This window comes from Serinus canaria, chromosome 10 (assembly GCF_022539315.1).
Source record: "Serinus canaria isolate serCan28SL12 chromosome 10, serCan2020, whole genome shotgun sequence".
Lineage (NCBI taxonomy): Eukaryota > Metazoa > Chordata > Aves > Passeriformes > Fringillidae > Serinus > Serinus canaria.
This window is the reverse complement of record NC_066324.1, coordinates 7,899,994-7,922,904: the sequence shown is the minus strand read 5'-3', so window position 1 is coordinate 7,922,904 and position 22,911 is coordinate 7,899,994.

Sequence of the window (22,911 nt, the reverse complement as noted above, 5' to 3'; positions counted from 1 at the left end):
AATTCATCAGAGCAACCTGCTCCTTCTGAAGGCTTCAGGAAAAGAAAGGATTGTCCTGCTGACATTGAGTGACAGAAGCAATATAGGGAGGCCAGCTAATTTAATCCTAACTGGATTACCATGCAGTGTAATATCATGCTGTGTTAAATCACCACAAGGACTCAAGTTGGTTTCAATATTTCAAATAAAAAACAGGTCCTATGGCAACCCAGCACAATTTGGCATCACTTTTCAGCCCTGACTCAGAAGGAAGGACCACACCTACTGAATCACTGGTGTTTCCTTTGAGGTCTGATTATTGGCTGTTTCACTCCTGTGATCTAGAAAGATTCCAGATGACTTCAGCTGACAGGTAACATTCCAGGTGTATGCCTTCTGGACTTGTAGAAAACTCCATTACATATTCTCACTGGCACAAGGAAAGGTCAAAAATAAACCCCATCCTGTACAGTTCAGCATTAATATTTCACCTATGAAAAAGCTGACCTCCATGCTCTCATTCATTTTAATCTGACACACCACAAAACCTTATCTTTAGTGAACAGAGACAGCTCTGCTGGCAGAAAATAGGAGAGAACAGGGAACACATTGGCAAAGGAGTGTGGAGACTTCAGTTTGCAGCTGTAGGGCTGAACAAGATCAAATGTAGATATCCCATTTTCTCCTGTGCATGGGAATAAAATTCCAGGTAAGTGCTAACCTCAGGGAGAGCTCTGGGAGCCATACATGTGTTTGGGTGTCTCTCTGGTGAGGGGTGATGTCTGCACAAACAATGTATTACAAACCTCTTCTGCAGATGACAGCTGACTTCACATTTCCCTGCAGGGATGGGCAGTGCAGAGCCACTGCCCTGTGCAGAGGAGGTCAAAGAGTCAACCCTGGGCTGTGGGCTGTGCCCACAGGATGGGCTCTGGGGGCAATGAAGGACCTCCTCAGTAAAGCAAGGGGAATTGGAAACACCATCTGCTACTGACAAACAGCCTGGAATCAGCTTGGCCAAGCAGGACCCAGGAGTCCTTAAAGAGCTGAGTGAGCTGCTGGCCCTCTGATGCTCGTTCATAATCTCTGCTGGGGCAGGTCCCAAGCACTGAAGCTCTGAGTCCACATCCAGCCAAGATACACAATGATGAGCCTCACAAATACGTGCTAGTTTGATTGACATAAATTCCAGGCAAAATAATGGAAAATCTGATACAGAGTTTAGTTCATTAAGCACTGAAGAATGGATGTAATAGTAATCTTAGTTAAGGCACTTGTGTATAAAACAGGTGCTTCCAGCCTTTTATTATTTGGCATGATTCTAAGCTTGTTTGATAAAGCTGCCTGCATGGCTGCAACACAATGTAATTAGATTTTGATAAGGTTTGAATTTTTCAGGGTTCTGTGATATGAAGATGTGTAATGCCAGTAGTACATCCATTAAAATGGCTTAGCAGAAGCCAAGCTGGTGGGTCCCTAATGGGATCCATCTGAGAGGCCTTGAGGGAAATATTTCTAATGGGCATCTACAGGGGTTAATATTAGATCCAATGGGTTTCCACACAGACTGTATTTTAATAGAATCAAATATAAAATTGTACAAGAAATAAATGTCTGACAATGGGATGTTGAGTCCTAGAAAGAAGTCACTCAGGAGAGCTACTGCTATTATCCAAGGGTAAGCCAAACAGGAATTCCTCTCTGTGCATTAGAGGTGAACAATGGGAATACTTTGCATGCCCCTGGGCTGTCATGAAGATATCACAAAAAGGTGGTGGAGAAATATCCACTAGCAAGGATCTGAGGGCTGGGCAGAATGCTATATGGGGGAAGACTAAAAAGCAGGAAGCTTGAACCTAATTATTGTAACAAATAAAAAAAGAAAAACTGAGAAGTTGACAACTGTGCACAAATAGTTTCAAGAAGAGACTGCTGGTGCTAAAGGGCTCTTTAATCTAGCAGAAATTCATGACCAGAACTAATAGCTTGGAGACATATGTTGAGTAAAATCAAACGGGAAACAAAGCCCACATTCTGCATGGTGGGTATGGATCACTGAAACTGGTACCAAGGAAGTGATGGAGTTTCTGTCAGGGTGGATCCTGCAGGGCAAAAGGGATTTGGGTAGAGGACACCTCCTAATCACTAGTAAAATACCTGTTTGAGCATTAAATAAAAGCTCTTACTTCTCCAGACTGCCTAGATGAGGTGCCTTTCACTGACTTGCAATTTTCCAGAATCAAAGTAGGCTGAATAGTTCTGAGTGTCATGAGATAAACTCAGCCAAGAGAGGGAAGCAGCTTTTGGCCTGGGTTACCTTCTAAAGAATAGAAGTATCCTAGATTCAAGGAGACAGAGATTTTTAAATATATCAGGAGCTGGCTGCTGAAAAGACTTCTAGGGTTTGTGGCAACAGGAAACAGGTATTGTTCTGAGTTGATATTTCTGTGTACACTGGCAGTGGATAGGAGGAGAGCAGGTTCATCTGCCCATCAGGTAGGCATCACACAACAGAATGCCCTAACCAGAAGAAATTTCCTTTGTCCCAAAAGGTAAGACAAGCTCATGTACTCTTGGTCTTATTCAGACTTTATGCCGATCTTCCACAAGGGAAAACAGCCTCATGTGACAACAGCTGAGACCAGTGGTATCTTTGCAGTTTGGTTTAGCTATGGAGGAAAAAACCCAGCCTCTTCCTATCCCACAGAAGCCCAGAGGAAATGGATTTTCCTTGTGAGCAGTGGTTAACAAATCAGAATAACAATGTTTTGGGTGTATTCTGCGAAAGTGTTGAGTCCCTGCCAGCGAGAAACCCAACCTACTCCTCAGGGTGCTGTTTGCAATGTTGATCTTCATTTTTCATTCCCCTGCAGCATGCCAAGGAGATCCAGCCCTGAGTCTGCAGGCAGCTCTGGTTGGGATTCAGTGCTCTGGGAATGCCTTTGATCAATGTCCTGTTGTTAGAGCAGTGGTTCCATGTGCAATGCCTCTGCTCCCTGGTGTCTCCAGGGGGATGTCCAGGCACAGGCTAATGGGTAAACAGCTTCTTGAAGAAGCAGCTCTGGGAGCAAGTGAGTAAAGAGGGAGGTCTGTGTGAGCAGATGTGGATAGCATGGGTGATGGAGACCTGCTCTGCCTCGACAAGGGAAATGGGGAGGTTGTTCCTGTCATGCTAAAGCAGCATCTAAACAGACTGGCTGCTGGGGCAGAGCAGGGTGAGTAGCTCAAATGTGGAAGCTGTCTCTTACTGAGGTGTAGGTTCAGGCTGGGTGGGCTGTGCCCAGGGCACAGGAGGGTGCAGGTCAGTGTGTGGGAGTGTCAGTGTGTGCTCACTCAGATGGGATCTGGCACAGAGGAACAGTGCTCAAGGACAAGTAAAGGCTCTGTGTCACTGTCAGATTTTCTGAAAAATCCCTTCACCAGGATTTCTTCTCCCGGGAAGATGAGAAGCCTCAGAGAAAAAACAATATTATCTCATTTGCTTCTCTCTGTTTTGCTGCTTTGGAATGTGGCTGGAGATTGTTTACCAACAGGTGCATGTTTGATTGCTTTCATGTGAATTATTTTACTTAATGACCAATCACCATCAGCTGTGTCGGACACTGAGGAGTCAGTCACGAGTTTTTCATGATCATTCTTGTTAGGCTTTCTGATGTATCCTTTCTCTACTCTTTAATATAGTTTTAGCACAGCATTCTTTATGATCATACAAGTACATAAAATCATAAATTAGCCTTCTAAGAAGATGGAGTCAGATTCACTCATCTCTCACTTCGTCCTGGGGACCCCTGCAAATGCCACAGATCTGGAGCAGGCTAAGCAGTGGCAGGAACATCCCCTGCTCAGGATCTTACTGGTTGGCCCCAGCTGCAGCTGAATGGCTAAGGAGAGAAGCCTTGGAAACATGCTGGGAATACAGTCAATGCCCCTGCCATATGTGTCATAAATAACACAGGCCTCTGGATATATCCTCCTTTGATTACTTTGAAAGTCATTGAGGTATTCTGGCTACTACAATAAAGCAAGCTCCTACACCCACAGGAACTGCTAGGTCACTGCTGGCAGACTCCAACTCAGCTGCAGGGTCTTCTCTTCTGGCAGAATTCACCCTGAAGAGAAGTTGTTCTGCACACACTTTGATGGAGCTGAAGGGAGAAGTTTGTCCAGGCTCTGGTGGGGAGCACTGTGAGGGGTAATTCTTGCAGCACAGAGCCTTCCAGACAGGCAGCAATGATCACAGCAGCAATGATCACACCATGCTTTCTGCCAGGTCCATGCTACAGAAACACCTCCCATCCCTGCAGACTGCTCTCCTGCAAAACTCCATTTGCACTTTCTGAGAGAGCAGCTGGGGCAGGCAGGTTTTGTGGTGAGAAGAGAGGAGGAGGCAGGAGGAGTTACACAAGGTCACGGCTGTGCCTCTGTCCCTGTGTGGGGTACGGAGCAGTCTGGAGCAACAAGAATCCAACCAAACTGCCACAAAAATTCCAGCCATCCTACCAGCTCTAACCAGTGCCCAAGACAGAAACAAGGCCCTCTCCAATCCACCCTGGGCCAGAAAGAATTCAGGAAAGAACCCTTGACTTTCTGAGAAGGACAGGGTTGGGAATTGCTGCTCTGCTCAAGATCTCCCCATCCCAGAGCACAACTGTCCCTTTCACTGAAGTTTATTGCCCCTCTATTTTCCTCCTAAGACTGTGCTTCTGTGTCAGGTTGTGTGCAGTGTCCTAAATTGGCTGCATATAAATATGTTTATTTGAGAATCCAAGTGTGTGTGGGGGGAAGTATGTATCTATGTGCAGACAGGTTTAATCCCTTGCTCTTCCAACCACATTCCCAGCTTTTCAAAGGGCTGAAGAATGTAGAGGGAGCAAGAAAAGGAAAAGTCACTACAGTGGTGGTTCAACAAAGTACCTACACAGTCAGACTGTACAGTGGAAAATAGCCAGATGGCCCATTCACAGCACAGTCAAAGATGTTTGCTTGCTGGAAAGTATTTTCTGTTCTAGTCTATTTTAACTGAGTCCCATCTGCAGTTTTTCCTGTGGCCTTTGCTTGCTCCAGACCATGTTAATCACCTTTGTTGCAATTGTTTTTCTCTCTCTGTGGTTTTTTTTTTTTAATTTTTTTTTATTTTTTTGGTAGGGGCAGAGGTGTCATTTTAAGCTTCCTTTCTCAGTTTTGGAAAGCCTTTAGTACACTTCCATTTTGCTTCTGGCAGCTAAAAAAAAATGTCACTCATTACCTAGAAGATATGCTTGGACATAAAGGCATGTCCAAAACCAATATTTCCTCTAAAATTATGACTATAAAGAGGCTCTTGAGCAGGAGTTAAGCTCAGCTCTGTTTATTTAGCCTTGGATTCTCTTTCTTCAACTGGTTTTCCACCCCCAGTTTATTCCCCATCAGGGATGGACCTTGGTTTCTCTAGGACATGTGGTCACCTCCATCCAGCTTTATCTCAGCATTATTATTTTCAGGCATCAGCACTTGAGACCAGGGGTTTGATGAGGTCTGAGGAGACCCCACCACCCAGCAGGGGCATCAGGAGAGCACAACTTATGGCCTTGTAGGTTTTGGAATCAAACAGTGGTTTATCCTCTCCTCTGTGAACCTGCAGACTGCTCCTCTGTGATCTCTACAAACAAACACCTCATTGTCCCTCTGTGTGTTCTCAGCCTCTGTGCTGGAATCAGGGTTTTCCAGTTAAAAACTTCAGCCAGGTCCAGGAAATTGGAGGGAAGGAAGAGGAGGTGGGTGAAGTGAGTGAGGCAGGCAAAATCAGTTTTATTTCTTCTTCTTCTTTTCTTTTTAAATAAGGCAAAAACTTTGGAATAGAATTATAGCAATAAATGCACTCCTGTGATTTTTCATGTTTTTTCAGCTGTAAAGAAAATAAGAGAAATATTCCATTCTGTCTGGTTTCCTAACCATTCTGCAAGGTCTTTATGTGCAGAGCAGCTTGGATGCTGCTCCTGCCTGCTCAGTTGCTGAAACTATCCCTGCAGCAATAAAGTATTTTTTTACCCCAATCACAAAGACACATGGCAGCAACTGCTCAGACATTTTGTCATAGAGGCACGTGGTCCTGACAGCCCTGCAGGATTGCACCAGGAGATGGCCAACTGGTGGCACTGAGGCACCTTAGGTGCACCAAAGAGAGAACATTTATTGAAGATGAGGAATAATGTGAGGTTTCACCTCAAGCCTCAGCTGGCTCCTGTCCTCAAGCACCCCTTGCCACTGCAGGTATGGACATGGTCAGACACAGCCCTGGTGGTGGTACCAGGGTGCCTTTAGCCATGACATGAGCTCCAGAGCTCCTCTCTGTCCTCCCACACAGACAGCCAAAGCTGGTGCTTGCTCTACCCTTTCCAGTGTCTTTATGACTTCTCTTCCAATAAAACAGTTGCAGTTTATAATTTATCTGATTATACTGCTCACACACTACAGGAAAAGCCAAAGTGCTCAAGGTTGTAGGCTCATGCTTTCAATGAGCAAGGTTCCAGAGGAAATCTTGACAAAACCTAAAGAGTCCCGTGCCTGGTTCAGTTAGTGATCCAAGCTCAGAGAGATGGGCTGGAACAAAACTCCTACAAAACACAAAAGGTTTCCCAAGCATTTATCTGATATCTGCCACAGAACTGCTCCCATCTTCCCCTGATGTACACTGGTTCTACATTATCTCTCCCCTGATTTCAGGAGCCAGTTAAACACACAGGCTCCAGGACACCAGGAGCTCATGCCATCAGTCATTCCAAAACCATCCCTCCTGCAAGAAAACCAGAACTGTCTGCCACTAGCAACACCCACCATGGTAATTTTCTTATCCTTCAAGGACAGAGAAATTGTAAAACACCCACTATGGTAGGCAAATGACAGCTGGAGCCTTTCAGGCAAGGTGTGGGATCAGCACCATGCCCTGGGCTGCCATGGCTCCAAGAGTCTGCTTGATATGGAAAGCCAGAGCTACACTCACACAGGCACTGGAGCCTCTGAATTCAAGAGAACAATGAGCCTTTGAGACTGGTCGAAGCTCACACTCAAAATCCTCTCTAGTCCAAGAGGAGGAACTGAAAGTTCTTAAAGAGCAGTTAATCTCCTTATAAAATAGGTGTCTCAGCTGAGAACCTTTAAAGAGGAGTTCAGCCTTTTCTGTCAGCTAGCAAGAGAGACTGGAGCACTGATAGACATCTATGTTTTAGAAATTGGTGGGTGATTATGCACTCCATAAAGTCTCCTTATATTCTGTACACTTTTTTTCTGGAGGCACTGTCAGCCTAAAGTGAAACCTGGGAAGCAAAACCAGCACAACATAAAAGAAGAGAAACCAGATTCTCCCCAGATGGGAAGTGTGAAGATGGCAGCTTGGGCCACGATCCAAGGAAGTCAATAAGAGTCCTTCAAGTGACAACTTTTCCCATCCCAATGCACTGGCTCACTATAAATCCCATGAAAATCACAAAAGCTTTTGTTTCTGTGCACCAGGGATCCGAGCTGACAAAGCCCAGTATAGAGGAGGTGGAAGAAAAGATTGAGGGACCTGGAAAATCCTCAGAGGGAGCTTGTGTAGGACAGGTAAAGCTCATCTGAGGGGCAGCATCCACTTGGTCCCACCACAGGATTGTCCTATTTCTCTGCTGGAGCGTGTGGATGATGCACAGGCTGCTCTGGAGATTTTCCCTAGTGCACAATTTGACTTCTCACTTGTTTCAGGAGAAGGCTAAAACCACATTTGTACAAAGATGTAGCCTTAACAATGAGAAATCATCCCTCTCTGGCTGCAGAACAAGATGTGAATGTGACTACAGAACAGCAAATCTCTGCAGCACTTCTGTGCTGGCAGAAGATTCCAAAGAACCATGGAATGGTTTGGGATGGAACAGAACCTTAAAGGGTTCATGGACAGCCCTTCTGCTCTGACCCAGCTCAGCCCTCTAGAAGGTTGGCTTTCCAGAAAGTACTGAAGTTTGAAACCATGTTTTATTAGGGAATCTGTGGGCATGGAGACCTAAATCTTCACAGGCTCTGCTTGTTACTGCCCAGATCTGGTAACTGTTAATACTCTGCTACCCAAAATCACCTTGGATGCTCCAAAGAAATACCATGTGGAAGCTCACCTAACAGGGCACTGGGTGGCACTGGAAGAGACACTGCAAAGCTGGTTCCTGCCAACTTCACAATGATTTTTCCAGGCGGACAGAAAACATCATCCCAGCTTGGAATAACAACAACCTCAGGAGGCTGAAGGTGAGAGCCACAGGACCCTGTGTGTGGCTGTAGGGTCTCTCTACACACTGTGTCACACTGGTGACATGTTGTGACCCCATGGCCCCATTGCATTAATGTTATTAATTAATTAATGGGAATGGACACCTCTCACATGATACAAAACTGCAGCAACCTCTGGCCAAGGACACTTTCTACTGATGTGCTTCACACATCAGACTCCACCATGATCTTGGGTGAGGCTGTCCCTGCTGGGAATGCACACAGCTAGTGATATTAAACCTCCTCATGGAGTCACACCTTGGACCCAAAAGAGATCACAAAAAGAGCAATCACATCCTATCTGTGCCTTGGCTTAGAGAGAACAGCTTGCTGCTGGTGCTTCACAGCAGTAAAAGCAACCTTTCATCCAGCTTGGAGGAAGAGCTTCCAGCTTCATCACAGTCTTAGTATCTGCCTCTTTTTGCTCCCCATTTTCTCTTTCCAAAGTTGGCACCTGAAAGTTTTCTCTGCATTAATTCCAGACATTGTGTAAACACTGTGCTTAGATTTACTTAAATGAGGCTGTTTCAGCCCCAGTTTTCCTCCCAAGTGGATTTCCTGTCTCATAAATTCAAGACATGAACAGTTTAGCTTTGCTGGGAAGGTGGAATCTCAAACTGATCCTCCCTTTGGGATGACCTGGAAGACAAAAGGGCAAATGGCATGGGAGAGGGCCTGGGGTTTTCTGGTTACTGGCTGAAAGAGGGGAGCCATCCTGCCATGTGCTGTTCAGGATGCAGTGCCAGTGCTCCAAGAGACTGTTACTGTTTGCAGTAAATAATCTGCACCTTTTGAAATCTACCAATTTATTGGCATATTTTTTTTTCCTTCATAACTCCAAAAGATGGAGAACAGTCTTTTTTTACTGAGCAGATCACTGGCATTTTCATTGGAGAAGCAAGGGATTACAATTTTCTTCTGTACCCAGATCCTCAAAGTATTTGTGACTCATTAGAAAGGCACATGCACATGAAATGTTCCCACACACTCTTTGTGCAAGGCAAGCAGAGGAAGTCCTAGGAGTAAAAGAGCTTTTCCTCCCAGCCTCTACACACTGGGACTTCAGGTAATTTCTCTGGCAGCAACGTGAACCCCCAACCACAATGAAACTGTGAGTTTTGCTAGTGCTGCTGAAGGATCTCACACCCTCTGGTTTCAAAAGAAGGGTCTTTGCCAGAGCATTGGGCTGGGTTTTCACCAAAGTGGTCTGTTGTCTGGGAATTATATGATCACTGTCAGTTCTGAAGGTACTGGGCTCACTCTGCCTTCCAGCTTATGGAGAGGGCACACAGCACAAAGAGACCACAAGCTCCACATTCAGACTGTAAATGAGGGTTTTGCTGCCTTGGCTGTGTTGAACAAGACTCTCCTACTTCTCCATTTCCTCTGCCAGCAAACCTCTGACAACTAAATTGAGCACAAAACATCCATGCCAGCTTGTATTTCTCCAGGAGGTTGAATGGTACAGGAAGGATTAAGGAAGAGAAGCAGCTTTTCACTCCCATCTCTGGTTCTAGGAAAACTTAATCAATGGCTGGGCATTGCACCCCCTGAAACTGCCTCATGCATGACAGCAGGAGAATGGTTCGCTGTCTCCTCTCATTTCCTCCTCAACCAGCTCTCCCAGACCACTTTGTCCCCCTCTTGACAGCTTCAGCAGTGGTGAAAGCTTTTGTGGGCCATGGACAAAGCGCTGCCTCTTGGTCCTGTCCAGGGATGGAGCCAAGCAGCCGGCGGGCGCTGAGCAGGGGCAGTGCCCGAGGCTGCTGCCTGGCTCTGCAAACCAGGGGCTTTCCTGGAAGTGTGGGTGGCTTAAGGCCCTACTGAAACCTCACCAGATAATCTCTTCTTTCACGTTTTCCCTTTATATTCATCCCCAGTCACTCTCCCAGCCATTGCCATCTCATGGCACCTGACAGTCACAGAATGATGGAATGGTTTGGGTTTGATGTTAAAGATCTTCCAGTGCCAACCTCTCTGCTGTGGACAGGGACACCTTTCACTAGACCACTTTGCTCAAGGTCCTGTCCAACGTGGCCTTGAACACTTCCAGCCGTGGGGCATCCACAGCTTCTCTGGGCAACCTCTACTGGTGTCTCACCACCCTCACAGGAAAGAATTTCTTCTTAATATCTAAAGTAAACTCCCTTCTGTCAGTTTGAGTACATTCCTTGTTGTCCTGTCACTACATGTTCCTGTCCTAAGTCCCTCTCCAGCTCTCTTGTAGCCCCTTTAGGCACTGGGAGGTGCTCTAAGGTCTCCCTGGAGCCTTCCCTTCTCCAGGCTGAACACTCCCAGCTCTCCCAGCCTGTCTCTAAAGAAGAACAGCTCCAGACCTCTGAGCATCTTCATAGCATTGCATCCCTGCACAGTTCCTTACTTTTTTTGTGTGCTCATACTGTTCCTGTACCAGGAGACCGTTCTGGTGTGCAGTGCTCTCTTCACTCTAAGCTAAGACACACAGTGTGTGTTTAATTTAACTGGCTCAGTCAATAAGTTCTGTGTTTAATTTAGTGCTGCTCTGTTCCTTTTGGGGAACAGAGAGCAGCCAGCTGTCCTGTGCTGCACCAGTCATTCCAAGGGGATTTCAGAGCACAGGGAGCACCGAGGGATGCTCAGCTCTCCGTGCTAGGGGCGCTTCCATTGAGCACGGACACTCACCCACTGCTCCTATTCACTTGTCAGGTCACTTTGTCCAAACAGTAATTCCTGCCTTTGGTTCAGACTGTCCTTTTCTTCTTGGGAAGAAACCAGCAGGGACTCCAAGCAGAAAATAAATCTCTCCCTTGTGTTTTTCTACTGTGGTGATGCTTTAGAGCAAAGCCAAATTGTACAGAGGAGAAGAAACCATGTCAAGAAAGAAGATAAGGACAGAATGGTTCACAGCCAAACTAGCTTGTTTTGGGGCTGCCACAGAGAGGGACCATCCATCAGAGACCTCAAAAAGCTTTAAGTCCTATTTTATGAGACTGGCAAGGGAGCTAGAAAGAAAGGAGTGATGTGATGGAAAAGATGCTAAAGAAATTGTGCTCCCTGCAGTGGATGTTGTTCTCTGGGTGATGTATTCACCCACCCAGGAGGAAAGGTAATGGAACTCTGCATCACGAGAGAGAGAATAAATGGCAGAAGAGTTTCAGTCCCTTGCCTTGAGATTCTCATCTTGGCTCAGGCCAAAACTTCACCAAGAAAACCCTTCAAACAAATACTTTCTGAAAAAAGCAACAAAAATAAAAAGGATAAGATTTTAAGTCCAAAACTCAACCACAGTCTTTTCTTTTTTTTTTTTCAAAGGAGGTCTTAGTGTCTTCTTGAAACTCTGCCCATACTAAAAGGTCTGTTCCCTTCAAACACATGGTGAAACTACCCTAAAGAACAGACACACTGCACTGGAAATGCAGCCAAACTCTGTGACCTGAATGTACATTTTGTATATAGACATCCTTTAATCTAATAAATCTTATAAATGGGTTTAGGTATGGTATAACTTGGGAGAAAACTCTGTGGATGTGAGATTGAAAGAGAGAGCATGAGGAAGACAATTACCCTCTCCAAAAATGGGTTTCAGTCTAGGGTCAGTGAATGAATATCAATAATCTTTTCATTTCAGCTCACATCTCTGGGCTCCCCTGAATAACCCCAGCACAGACAGATGACAGGCTCTGCCTTAGAGATCTTGGAACCTAGAAGGGTGCTGCTGGCCAAGCATAGACAGCCCAAATGTGAATTTGGGGAGACCACGGGAATCCTGAATAAAAGCAAGCCTCTAACATGAAATATAAAATTATTCTGTAAGGTGTAGACTGGGAAGGGAAAGAAATGTAACCTTAACACAAGCCACAGACATTTGGAGAGCTTCTGCTAAGCCCAAATTTGCAGTTTGCTAAGCAAAGTCTGTATGTCATACCTTCAAAAAGAGAAAGTGAGGTATGGAGAAAACCCAAACAGCCATTAGATGGGAAAAACAAGTTTTCTGAGAGGTAAATAAATAAATTCCTATGTATGAGATGTGGCTGAGGAAGAGCTCCAAAATGTTGTCCAGTGTTTGCTGAAGTGTTCTGTAAGGGCAACAGAAAATGTTTTTCCAGAGATTTGTGGGACACCTTAAAACCAACAGTGCCACATTTTGAGGCACAGAAAGACACCAACACAGATCCCCTTGTAGGTAGAATAACTGCCTAGAAAAGTGTTTGAAATATGCACATGTGCTCCAGCATTGATGGAGGAGATGTAGGCTTTAAAATGGACCCTGGAGCACATTATACTGGTATTTAAACCCAAATATGCAACAATATTAAGGGAAACTGTGTGAAAGGAAATTTGTTTTGTACTATTGGTGTAAAAGACCAATTCAAAGGCAGGTAATAATTATGATTTATTTTAACCTGTCTTGTCATTCTTCCAATAAGACAGGCAGGTAAATTTTCTTGTGGCTAGATCCAGTTACCAATGGAATCAGTAGTAAAAGGTGCCATTTACCTCTGAGGCTGGGAACATCAATCCCAAATTCTTCTATTAAAACCTAGTCTAGACAGGTAACTGCTTGCAAGTCCTGAAAAGACAGCAGGCAGAGCCCTCAAAAGGATGTCTAAATCCCCACAAGTTGGCACAGAGAACACTGCTTTCAGAAGAAGAAGAATTGATTCCTTAAGACAATATAGCAAGGAAAATGCTCTATGGCTTTTACACACAGTGTGAGAATTGGATGAAATCATACATAACGTTTGGGCACTGTCACACAGGAGCCTGCAGAGCATGGAAATTCCACAGCTGCTGCTGAAGAGCATTCACAGCATTAGTGGACATTGATGCACCACTGAAATAAACCACACAATAGGAGAGATGCTCAGGAAAATAGCTGACAGCTAAATGTTCAAACCAAAAATATCCTCTCTAGCATTTAGGATGAGCATTCCTGCAAAAATGATTGAATGAGTCATGCTTTCAGTTAATGATTTTTAATGAAAGCATAATGGGAAGGTGAGGGCCTACAGTGAGATTCATTTTGGCCCCTTAAGTTTGGTCCATACAGACTCCAGCCTTGTCCAGCCAATATCTGGAGTCCCTTGAACCTCCTGTGGGCATTGGGAATGTAAAAAATCCATGATTTAACAGATTGCTTCTATATGGTGCTTTCAAAGATCTTGAGTACAAGTGTTGACACGTTAGCAAAGGGTATGGTGCTCTATGAGATGCTGTGAGATTTCTGGGGATGTCAAAACTGTGTAGTAAAACTCTGATGGTCTGCCCAATTGTGCACGGTATTTCCGAATTTAGAGATGCAAATGGATGAGCAAGGCACATAATGGAATTTGCAGAATTGCTTCTCTCTGTCTTTGGGTACTCTGCTGTAAAACTGGCTTTGAATCCCTAAAGCAACTTCTGGGAAAGGACTGATTTTATAAGGGACATAAATCCAATCAGCTATCAGAGCATCTAATGACCCTTGTGCCCAACCAGTTTAGTAATATTATTGTTTAATTATACCCAACAGCACAGAAGAGAGAGGCATCTCTAGTGGGTGAGGTACTGCATGCAGATTTACAGAAAAACAGTCAGTTGCACTTGAAGGTAGAGAACAGAAAGCAATCCGGTTGGAGAATAGAAGAAACTGGAAATGAGCTGTGCCAGGGTTGAAGAGAAGGTGCCAGCCAATGTATTTATCTTCACTTTTGCCAATACACACAATGGAGTAAATCTTGAGTGTTAAACTGAGACTGCCGTGTGAGAAAATTTCCATTCCAAGCATAAAAAACCCCAACCTTGTCTTTTCTGCTAGACTGTGATTCTGAAGTTGCTAAAACACCCTTTCTCCAGGAACACCTGGACAGATGAGATGTCATGGAAAATGCCATAGGAGGAGTGGAGAACCTTAGCATCTTGGAAAGAATGAGCATAACATTCACAAAGTACATGTGTTTATGTCCTTTCAATCTGCTTTTCCAAGTAGGAAGCCAATAGCCATTGTAGGCAAATAACCAAAACAAGAGCAGAAGTGAGGTATCCTGTGTGGATTTAAAAGCTGAAAAAGGACAGTGTGATATTCAGCAGAGGCCAGCTCACTTGAGGACTTATTTCTCAGGAAGGCTTCAGAGACCACACTGAACTTGAAGCCATATTTCTCAGAGGGGTGACCGTGCCTGGGCAAGATAATTCAGGTATATTTTATGTGCCAGCATTGAAGGTGAGCTGAAATGAAGACCTTCGTTGTCTCTGAGTTCTTCATGTAACCCACATTCCTGCCTGGATACAGCAAAAGAATGGTCCAAAACACATTCATGTGCTGATGGGTACAAAGGAAGGTGCATTCCCATATCATAGTCCCATATCATTCCCATATCTCTGCACAAATATGGGAATGATTTTTCAGATGAAATGGGTACAGCACTGCAGAGGGGATCAAGGGCATGCTGGGGTTGGTCTGGAGCATTTCAAAATGCTAGACAGTTTCTGAGCTGAGCAATGAAGACCCTTCTGGATACTCAGCATTATTGGTGATGCAGAATTCTTTCATTTCTCCTGGGACAGGCAGGAAGCCACACAACAGGACTAGCAGGTGACCTCTGCTGTAAGCAGCATCAAGGGAGACAAACTGCAGGGAATCTGGGAATTATGAAGGCATGAGGATTTTGTCCTGACTCTGGAAAAGTGGCTCCTGGTTGTGAAAGACACAAGGAAGGGTCACATTCCCACAGGCTGGCTGGCTCAGCAAAGGGGTGATCCCTTTTCCTGCTGACACACAGTGATGGTTGCAGGGTAGCCTTAGCTCCGTGGCCACTGACCACCCTGCTTCTTGAGAGAAGGCCCAAGAATCAGTGGTGAAGGGCTAAGTTGGGAGCCCAGTGCCCCTCTCTGCACAGGACTGGTGTAGTAGGCAGCATTAGCAGAGTAAGAACCCTGCAGCCTGATGGGATCACTTACATATCAATTACTAGGAGGCAGCAGGGTATTATTTATACAATAAGTGCTATACAAAACAGCAGAGCAATATTTAGAGGGCAAATACTATGGACAGGAAAGCTACAATTTGTTCTGCACCAGCAGGATGTTCTGGGCACTCCAAAGTGCCAGGCAGGATGAGGGTGATGCTTACATGCCAACTACTGTATGAGGACAGGTTATTATTTAAACCCAGGATACAATGGTAGGGAAAGAGTATTATTTACTAACCAGACCAAATGCAATAGCAGTAGTGGCAGTAACTGCATGGTATAATTTACAACAGAGGAAAAGACATAATTTGCAGACCAGTTATTACAGATTGGGAGGGTTGTTGTGGTAGAGCACTGAAGTATTACTTTGAAGCTGAGCACTACAGAGGTACAGGGTATTATTTATACACCAAACACCAGAGAAACTATTTTTTTGGGGTAAGTAACAGCGACAGTTAATCATTTATATGAAAGCCATTCTGTAATTTCCAATATGTAACCTACATGACTATTTCAACCTTGAAACTGTGGTGTAGATGATGTAATGTTAATTATACTGAGATCTACAGCTGCTCTACCACAGGACTGCTAAGCTGGAATAATCTTCTGCAGTCAGTGGATTTAGGCCAGCAAAACTACTGAATCTGCCCTGTCCTGTGCAAAGCCTGTGGTGCCTGGGGATTTCCAGGGGTGTTTATCCCTGACCCTGTGCAGGGTCCCAGCAGGAGCTGCAGGTTTTGCTGTGGATTACAGGTTATTTAATCACCAGCACACCTCTCTCAGCAGAGGTGCAAATGATGGATGGGAGCTCCAGCTGGAAGGGATCAGCAACATTTTCATCTGTTTATCAGCTGCTGGCCTTTGCATTTTTTTCCACACACCTTTCTCCAGTCTGTGATCTAACCTCAGGCAGGACATGTTCCTTGGTTATTTTCTTTTCGTTTCCCCTGCAGATTTTTGTGTCCTGTCAAATTATTCCTATTAAGTCAAATCTGTATGTCCCACAGACATGAGAAATTATTCCTCTTGTCTTTCAGTGGTTGTCTACACTAATAAATAAACAAACAATAGAGTGTCCAAGTCTCCTGCCCACTGCTAACCAAGGGTACTGGAGAATCCAAAGGCACATGGAAATCGCCAGACCAGATGAAACCAATGGTGTGTGCTCAGATCAGCATCCTGGCTTAGACAAGACCTATATTACCAACTTCAGAGCAAAGTTCTCATCATCGAAAAATAGAGAGTAAATTGCTGAGGAGGAAGTTTCTTAGAACACGAGGCACTTAGTGGTTCCCTTCTGCCTTGAAGCATGAGTATTTACATTCCATATTCTCCCACTAATGTACACTAGGTTTATTTGGCATGGCTTAATAGACAATTTTACTCCTCTCAGGCCTAGCCCGTGAGCACTACCCTGCCAGAAGAGATTTCCTGTCCTGATCACTTCATCCCCATGTCATGAGGTGGCTGCTCTTGCCTTTTTGTCTCTTGCCACTGGATGTGGGCTCTGTTGAAGCGAGTCCCTTTCCTCCAGGCCCTGCCCTGCCCAGTACTGGGCACAGAGGCAGGCTGGGTTCATCTCCCCCACATCAAGGTGTCTCAGGAGATCCCTGGCTCCCAGGTGGCTCCCTGGTAACCTGGTGGCAACCAGGACTATCCAGGTGTTCAAGGGTCATGTGGTGCCTCACTGATATCAGAGCAAGCACTGGGATCAAGCTGCCAGACCTGCCTCTCATGGGAAATCCCCATACCCAAGTTCTTCACAGTTATCACTGCTCCTTTCCATCAGAAGCCCCCATGCAATCAGGACACAGGAACTGAGCAGTGAGGTAGGACTGTTCATTCACCTGAGTTAATTTTGGATCTTGTCCAAAATTTTCTCTGCTTAACTGCCCCAGATATCCTCTGGCTTGATCCATAAAGTCTATTCTATGGAAAAGCCATTAGTTGCATAAAGCCTTGTTAACATAAAGAGCAACTACAAAGGTGAAAACCCAGAGGATTATGCTTGTCAAAGGTCTTTAATTACAATGCTTTCATCTCTTGCTCCCTTCTCTCAGCAGAACTCTTTCTGTGGCTCTCCTCCTGCCCAGCTCCCTAGTGCAGCAAGTTTCCCCCTCAGCCAGCTTCCAGAACCTTCCTCTTCCCTTTCCAGAACTAAGGAAACCCATAGGCAAAGCCAGCTTCCAGGCCACTTCCATGCAGCATGTACAGCAGGAATGGGGTCCTGGTGGTCTCTGGACATTGCTGTGTGACCAACACGCTCCATCTCCCTTATCCTTGCTTGGTCACAGCAGCAATGACACAGCTCCAGCTGCCTCCATCCATGTGCTGGAGCCTTTGGGAGCATTGGATCACTACAGCTGATGGCACAGCAGTGGGGTTTGTAAAGCAGGGGAAGGAAGTGGGAGCAGGGTGCTGCATGGGGCTGCTACTGAACACCTCAGGGCATTTCAACAGCTAAAGCACACGGAGGGCTTGGGGTGCCCCAGCAGAGTGGTTCTGGTGTTTCTCATCCTTCCCCCACCCCTCTGCTCTCCGCTCTGTACTGATCAATCATCGGCGAGGGGGGATGCTATGCAAGGGAGACGTGGAAATTTTTCTTAAAAAAGGAAAGTCCAGTGAAAAGCACTCGGAGGGGAAAAAAAAATCTCGGTGTGAAGCGTCTCAAAAAAGACTGCGCGGGTAGCGCGACAAAACCCCCTGCCTATTCATCAGGCCAACAAAAAGCTTCTTTAGATTTATACTGTGAGCCCATTGAGAGGGAGGGGAGGGAGGCAGCTCACACACCGCCCTTGTGCACACAGCAGAGCCCGCAGACCTGCCCCGCACACACAGGCTGGGCTGTTCTGCCCGCTCACAAGGAAGCTCTGAGTTCTTAAAAGTAAACTGTAAGGTTTCCGTTGTTGCACTGGGCTCAAGAAATTTTTTTTTTTTTTTTTTAATATATAACAGCTCCCTCTCTTTACCGTCCCTCTCTCTCCTCCACTCTTTAAACAGCCCCGGCTGCTCTGGGCTGCTCGGCAGCCGTCGTGCGCTGGCTCCCTATGTGGTCCAGAGCTGCTATGAACACGGCTTTTGTTAGGGATGCTGGGAAGCTGCCTGAGAGCGGCACACACAGCCCGGCTTGTTCCACACGTGGAGGCTGCAGAGGGCTCGGGAAGGGGGGGAAAGGAGGAGGAGGAGGTGGAGGAGAGCAACTTGGGTTAGGTTGTCTTGTGGTAGAGCTGCCGAGCCACCACTGGCAAGAGAAAGGGGGAAGCGAGGAGATGGAGGAGGGTGGTGGTGGAAAAGATGCCTCAGGCAGCTAAGAAAGGTCCCGTTGATTTTTAAAATGGGACCAGCTGGCCCGCCACCAGCCCACGTTGCTGCCGGGTGTCAGTCAGCATGGGAAGGCAGTGAAGTCACCAAGTCCATGCAACTTGCAGAGGATCTGCCCCGGAGAGGGAAGAGGAAAGTAAAGACTAGAAACAGAGTGGATTTTGGAGTTCTGGAGCTCCTAATCATTATGTGCATTCCTGGGTGAGACCAGAGCACTTAAGAATGATCTAACCTTTCTTTCCATGTACATTCATTTATTTCTGTCTTTAAAGTGATACCATCCATTCTCTTTTCCTTTAAATCCCCTAATGTTCCTCACTTTTTGGGAGTGTTTTACAGTGATGAGCTGCAGTTTGCTCTGATGGAATCTAAGTCTGCTGAATTTTGTTTGGTGTCCTCTTTTCCTTAGTAAGTTTTCCCCTCCACCTCTTTCACACCTTCAATTTCCTATCCTGTCTGCTCTCTTTGCCCATCCATCCTCCAGGCCTTGTGCTGCTGTCAAACCTGGCTACTGTACACGGAGGTGATTATATGAAACATTAAACAGCAGCTCAAGTGGAACAGATGGAGCGCCCCTCCAAAGACTGCCCAGGCTGCAGAGAGAGCTCAGCCTCTGTCCCAGCCAGTGATGGTGGGAGGTGATGCCTCCCCTTCTCCATTCTGACAACAACTTGAAACATCTCAGAAAGGGGCAATGTCCCCTTTGACCTGTTAGGATAGATACATTCTCTTCAAGCCATCAGGAAAATATAACGTCAAACAACCAAAGCAAAGAAAGGAATAGTTCAGCTTCCAATAGTGCCTTTGCAGGATTTGAAACCCCACAAATTTCAGTCCCCAAACCACTGGCCCCTCTGCCCAGGCAACATCCTTTACCGGGAGCTTACAGATGGAAACCAAAGTCGTGAGGAATGCTAAGAAATTCCTCTCTCCCAACTATTTCATTGTGGGATATTTCCCGCTTTCCACATCTGGCAAAGCTATTTTAGAAACCAAGGAAAGCTTAACAAACTGACGTCTTTTTAGCTGAACAACTCAAAAGGGAAAGGTTAAAATGCACTTTTTATTCTGTGTGCAGAGCTCTACTGAGCACAAGATGTAAATGAGAAGTCTTAAAGAGTAACAAATGAATGGAAAGAACTAATTTCTGATTGAGATTCTGACAAATAAAACCTTTTTTTATTTGCTCGCTCTTCTTCTGGAGAAGAGCTCAGTTCCCTGAAAATCATGGCTAAAAATATACTTCATGTGTGAATGGCTTTGGAAAACGGGCAGGTACTGAGGAACACCCGGAGCAGCTCACTGGAAACAGCCCAGGGGGCTCTGCCAGCCGCCAGCCCTGACATCCTCACGTAACGGGAGTGCTGTCAAACCCTCGGGCACCCTGCTTCTTTTCATTTTCTTTCTGAATTTGTCAGCCCCACCAGCACCCCTCCAGCTCAGGGCTCACCCTTTGCCTGCCCTGTGGCAGAGCAATGACACCGAGCAAAGCCATGACCACAGGAAACCCCAGTGCTGGTTGGGACACTCTCCACAATTCAGCAGGACAGCAGCCTCTGTCCCCAGAGCTTGGGGACAGGAGCAGATACATCACCCGAGCTCCAGCTGCAGCTGAAATCCACCACAAACACTGATGGCTCGGAGGGAGGACGGGGATAACCCTGTCTCTGCTCTCCCACATCATGGTTCTGAGTGTAGCATCTCTGAATCCATCCTTGCTTCCCCTCCCTTCCCCGAGCCAACCAACAAGCTTGGCACAGAGCTGTTTCCCCTGGCTGGGGGTCTGCTCCCCATAAGGTGAGGGGTGCTGCTGAAGCCCAGCACGGACTCCCCTTTGCAGCTTGCAGGAGGGAGAAGCTCCGGCTCAATCAATTTTACAACTTATCTCACATTTCTCTGCTGGTTGCTCAGCAGGGAAACAACCAATCCACTGAGAGCCTGCTTCTGTAGAGCGCTTAGGAAAGTTAAGGAAAAGACACCAAGGAGAGAGGAGGGAGGAAAGTGCGATACGTTACCTTTAACAGTTCAGTGCAGTGCTTCCAGAATCTAAGTCCCATACACCTGGCAGAGAAATGAGGTCTTTGTCGGTGTTCAAGAAGTAAAGAGCTTGCCACTTCTTGCTGTTACTGTATGTCTTCTTCACAATCTCCAGATGAGTTTTCCTGCGTTTTTGGTTTTTTGGTTTTTTTTTTTCCTTCTCCGGCTCCCCAGAAGAAATCAAAATTCCCTATGTGGTATTTCAGGTCCTTTCAGGCAGTGGCAGCAGCAGCAAGCTTGAAGAGTAAGTACTGTGTGTGAATGGCAAAAAAGAGAGAGAGGGTTTCAGACCACATTAGCTGCCACTGGCTGCAAAAGAGACCATCAAACTCCTGTCAGCCTCCTTAGATACCTCTTGAAGAGCTGGCACTCTAAGTGTATTGGATCCTCCTCTGGATTTTAGAGTAAAGGTAGGCAGGCATCCAGGGGGCAGGGGGAAATAGGAGGGCTTATGGACCAAAAAGGAAGCCCAGCCTCTTGAAAGAAGGAGGGAAAAAAAAAAAAAAAAGCCCAAACCAAACACCCAACCCAGAAAAGAAAAGAAAGGGGAAAAAAAGCATTACTGAAAAAAATACTGTAAATGGAGAAAGCCAAATGGGGAGTGGGGGATTAAATTTAGCCCTCTGGTTTGGAAGCAAACTGGCTGGGGCACCACAAGTGGTTGAGAGAGAAGAAATAGTTTGTGTAATAAAAAGAGAACGTGGTTTATGCAAACTAAAATAAGATGAAGCTAATTAAGGAACCTGAGCAAAGGATGTGTGTCTGCAGAGCAGTCAATATCACTGCAGTCTGAGCAGAAAGGAGCTGGTCCACTGGGAAGCCCAAAACCAGCACCAAACAGGACAGTTCAGGGAACTTCTGCATGGCCCCAATTGCTGCTGAGGTAGGGAGGCAGGTGATGGAGGGAGGGAAGGCATGCTCCTGGAAAAGGGAAGCACCTGGAGCATCAGCAACTGATAAGTGATACAAAGGCAGAGAAAGGAGGCATTTGGGAATATGTTTGCTTAAAGGTTATTTGGGGTGAACTGGAGAGAAATGGAGAGCCTGTTCACAACCCAGTAATGGTGGAGCCTGAAGTGACTACCCCAAAACTGAGGAGGATTTCATAACTGAATCCTTGGCAGCAGTGAAGTTGTGAGAAAGCGCTGAGAACTGTAATGTGTTTTCTGTTTTCTTTTTCTTTTTTTTATTCTGTGGGGCTGCTGGTACCTTTGAGACTGATAAAAAGCTGTGACTGGGGAGGAGGAAATGGGTCTGTGACTGCAGACCTACCCCTTGGCTTGTGCAGGGGCCAGATGACAGCTGGGAGCAGGTGGGAAACTGCTGAGGTGTTCCCAGTTGAGAAAAGCACTTTTGTTTGAAAAATGTGTTGTTTCTAACATGGAAGAGAGCACCACCAGCCTAAAGTAAAGGTAAAGTCTGAAACTGAGCACTGGCAGGTCCCCCTGTGCACCAAAACCACATGGCTGCCCTCGGTATCTCTCCTTCCATTTCTCTTTTAATATGATCTTTAATATCTGTACTTTCCGCTCTTTTCCCAAGATCCTGCTTTTCTGTCTGATTTGTGATATAATAGTTTCTCCTCTCTCCATAAATTATTTTGGTCCCATGCCTCCCTTCAAAACTTGCTTCCTTGTCTGCCTCACTTTTTAACCTGAGGCTCATAACCACCAGCCCTGCATCCATCATCCTGACAGGTAATGCTCCCAGACTACAGAGCATGGAGCCTCACTTCTTCCTGCAAGTACCTTATTCCATCTCAGAGATTCAATACCAAATTTTGGTTGTGAATTTCCATTTGGATCATCCCCACACACCTTTTTTTCCCCCAGTAGTGCAGCACTAGATACCAATTTCAGAACTTTCCAGGTGCCCATGTGTTAAAAGTGCAAAGGGCAGTGAGGGAAGGCTTTGGAGAGGACACTGGAAAGGACAGTGTCATTGCCACCTGAAACACTGCTTTTGGTGCAGCCCAGGTCATGTTTGGCTTTCTGGGCTGCAAGTGCACATTGTTGGGTCATTCTGAGCTCCTTATCCCCCAACACCAAGTCCTGCTCCTCAGTGAGAGTGAACTCTCAATCTGTTCTCTGCCCAGCCTGTATTTGTGCTTGCTTCCCTCACCTCACAAGCCTGTCAGTCTATACAAATGCTGTCAGCTCATATCAAATTTAATTCTTCATCTGCTGAGATAAACCAGGGCCCTACTCAAAGGGCATTGGATCCATCCAAGGGCTGCCATCACCTGCAGGTGCTGGGTGGGCTGGGACAGCCAGGGCTGTGCTGGATCATCACCTGCCTCCCCCCTGCACTAGCTGGGGTGTTTCCTCAGGGACAGCACGGTGTAGCCATAGCAATGAAGGGAGACAGGCAAAAC